Raw genomic sequence first — 4,041 nt, 5'->3', positions numbered from 1 at the left:
ATCCACGGCGTCATGAAGGCCGATACCTAACAAATGATATAATCGATTAATTTTATATTTTTGATAAAAAAAAATCAATCATACTAAATGAACGGAAATAAAAAAAAAAATCAAGTATCAATTAACTATATAAAAAATGAATGAATATACCATTGTTAAATACCCATACTGGCAATGCACCAACGTCCTCTGCAAACTGGTAAAAAAAAAAAGTTTTTAAAATTAATCCATGTTTTGTGTAACTAACTAATAATTAGAAAGGTAGAAAAAATAGGAACCTGGAGGCCCTCAAAGAAACCAAAACCATCATCAGTCCAATAATGCCAAACATCATTAAAGTGACCAGCTCTCTCCTCCCATGCTCCAACACTGTCTTTCCAACGGAATGCATTTCTTAGATAACCTCCTTCCACATAGCAACCACCTATATAATAAATTATTAAACACTTCAAATTTACATTGAATTAATAATTATTAACCATTGTTCTGTTTTGCTAATTTTACCAACTTAAAAATATACCCGGAAATCTGAAAAATTTTGGCTTTAAATTTGCAACCATCTGAAACAGGTCCTTTCTAAAACCATGACCCTGTACGAATTGAAGAATAAAATATTAAACAATGATTAATAATAAGCAAACATTGTTATGTGTCCGCTACAAACCTTGTGTGTGTCTAAGGGCATAGCTGAGACTTGGTCTAGCCATATAACACCTCTATGATTTGTGGTAATTTGAAGGCTTGAATTATGATTTGTAGCATTGGCTTCCAATGTTGTCTCCATTCTCGTCCACTTATAAGCATAACTTCCATCCCTTCTGCCAATTAATTAATTAATTAGATAAAATCGTCATTATTATACTTAAATATTATATATTACAAAATAAATAGATAAAATTACCCGAGTTGAGTTGAAGCAACACTGACACCATCATCTCCCACTAACGAGACCTTTAGATCAAGTGGTCCAAGTGCCCTAGCATGGAAGATAACTCTATACTTCTTCCCTTCCTCAATGTTCTATATATAGTTATACAAATTATTAGTTGAATAATTAGTATTTTCTCATAAAATTTGTTTAATTTAATATAACAATGCGGGTATGCGCAATGATATGTTTTCTATTAAGGAAAGAAAAAGAAAATTATTAAATATAGGCTGACCATGCCCCAGAATCCAGGGTTAGAGATTCCAACACCATTGTTAGGGCATGACTTGGCATTGCAAAGAACTTCCATACGAAGTGCAATCTTGTTTCTTTCAAAGCAAGAAGTGCGATCAGTTGACACAAGAATGGATGATTCATCTCCAATAATTGTCCATGGATAAATATTTGATGGAACATTTGCACCTCCGGCTTCAAACCCTAAAACACATAACAATAATAAGATTATACATAGAATGAACATTCAAATTAAAGCAATAATGAAATGAAATAATGCAAGTATTAACCTCTGTTTCTAACCATTTCTGCCCAAAGTCCTCCTGCCCCAGCATGATTAATTTCCTGAATAAGAAAATAATATTCAATTAGTTTATCATTTTCTAGCTAAGACATATCTATATATAAAGTATATATAATTTATTACTTCAAAGAATGCTCCAAAGAATGTATCTGGAATTTGTCTTCCAGAACCCTTGGATCCATCAACAACTAACGTTGATGTATGATTAGCACTAGCATTGGCATTAGATAGAAAACACAATGCTAGCAAAGAAAGTAGAAAAGAGATATAGGTGATTTTAATAAGTGAAGCCATAATGTTTGAAGATCTTATCCCAATTTGAAACTCTACTGTGACTGTTCGACTGTGTCATATATATTTATAGTCAGAAATGATTAACAGAATCTACCGGATAAGATTAAAGTTGATAAGATTTGTTAACAAACTACATCTGGTTTTGTAAAAAGAAAAATAAAAAATTAAATAGCTGCAGGTTTTGAAAAACAAAATTAAAATTTGATACGTACACATGAAACTGACGCACAAACTTGTAGTATATATCAAGTAATTTGGGTTTTAGAATCAATCTATCTATTTATTTTACCTATATAATAACATAGCTAAGGATTAGATGGTCAGAACGTTTGGACCATTAAATGATCTCATAACAAAAAAATTAAGATTTTTTTAATAATTGTTAAATAATTTTTTTCTAATTTTAATTACAAATTAATTCATATATTTTATTTAATTATAAAAATTATTTTTTATTTTATAAATTATTATTTTATCATTTATCTATTATGTTTATTAACAATAAAAAACAAAAACAATAACGAATTAGATTTTCGATCGCTTTTATTTAATTATAAAAACTATTTTTTATTTTATAAATTATTATTTTATCATTCATCTATTATGTTTATTAACAATTAAAATAAAAAACAATAACGAATTAGATCTTCTATTGATCGTAATAATTTTTTTTGCCATTCCAATCGATTAAAAGTTTATATTTGATCTGTGACGTTCGTCCAGAGCTGTGAAATCGTATTTCTTTGAAAATCAATCGATTGGATTATCAAAACAATCGATTGAATTTTAGGTTTCCCATGACTCAATCGATTGAACTATAAGTTATCACAAAACAATCAATTGAAAGTTGTAAGGCAGCATGGTTTTCGTAAAAATCAATCGATACTGAACGATGACTAAAATGTGGGTTTTTTAAAATTCAATCGATTGCTTATACTACCCAATCGATTGAATGCTTCAAAACAACTAGAGGTCTCACAATTCAATCGATTGGTTGTGTTACCCAATTGATTGAAAGATTCAAAGCAATATGAATTTGCCCAATTCCATCGATTGGTTGTGTTACGCAATCGATTGAAAGCTTTTACAATTTTTCTCTATTTCTATGTATTATAGAGATATTTTAGTTTAAAAAACTCATATTTTTATGATGAAGTAATATCATTTTCATATATTATTTCAACAACAATGCCATACAAATTTTATGTCTTGTGAATTATATTTTATTTTATATAATTAATTTATGTAAAAAAATTCTATATCTTTTTATTTGTTTGCATTCTATTTTGTTCTTTTCATTTGTTCAATATTTGACATCTCTATTGAATCTTGACTAGAAAAAAAAATACCATGCAATATATATCAAAGCATTTTAATAATTTGTTCATATATTGTTAAGACATATATGAAGTATATATATTACAAATTTTTAATCAATTCTTCCTAGATTAACAATGGAAGCCCCTTTCTAATCCTCCATTAGAGCAATAGGACTTTAGACTTATCATCTTCAGATTTTACAGTTTCCTCAGGAGGCACACGATCCGTTATTTCCTCATTGTAAAGCTCTAATAACATTACTTTCATGTTGTGCTCTGCATTCTGAGCCTCCAATATATCGAACATCTGTTTCACAGCTTTGGAGATGACACCAGCATCACTCGACAATTTGTCATTCTGCACGATGAAGAGCAGAAAAGGATAATTAGATTTCAATACAAAATATTTGAGCAGACATAAAAAGCAGTTAAAACAGGGGAATATTGAATATCTCCTGCACCGTCGATATCCCTTGCACCACCGGTATTTCCAGTTGGGGGTGTTTCATATGAATTTCTCAAAAAGGAGGAACATTTCAAGCAACGAATTCTCTGTCAAAAATAAGAACATTTATTACCAGCCAATACATGATTTTAAAAAAAGGTAAGTTAAGAGACATTATAACTACCCAGGCATCGAGTCATAAGCCTACACCACTCTTTCATGATACATAAAGAGATTGATACACGATTCTAATGGTGGGATTGAATAATTGGTAATAGATTATTCACCAATTTATAATATTAATGTTAAAGAAAAGATAAGATTAGAGTATTTAAATCAAAATAAAGTCTTAAAAATTGAAGATAGAATTTTAAAGTTAAGATAGATGAATAATAAGATAATAATTTATAAAAGCGATAAGAAAATTGAAAATGGCGTAGTACACAATTCAATTGATTGGGTAACACAACCAATCGATTGAATTGGACAAATTTATATTGCTTTGATGACTTCAATC

The 4,041-nt window shown here is 29.1% G+C and overlaps 1 pseudogene; it reads right to left on the bottom strand.

Annotated features, from left to right (window-relative positions):
* LOC107494226 (alpha-L-arabinofuranosidase 1-like) overlaps nucleotides 1–3,669 on the bottom strand; it is a 5,806-nt pseudogene extending 2,137 nt beyond the window's left edge.
* Between the last annotated feature and the right edge of the window lie 372 nt (nucleotides 3,670–4,041).

This window comes from Arachis duranensis, chromosome 6, assembly GCF_000817695.3.
Source record: "Arachis duranensis cultivar V14167 chromosome 6, aradu.V14167.gnm2.J7QH, whole genome shotgun sequence".
NCBI lineage: Eukaryota > Viridiplantae > Streptophyta > Magnoliopsida > Fabales > Fabaceae > Arachis > Arachis duranensis.
This window is presented reverse-complemented; position numbering and strand designations above follow the sequence as displayed.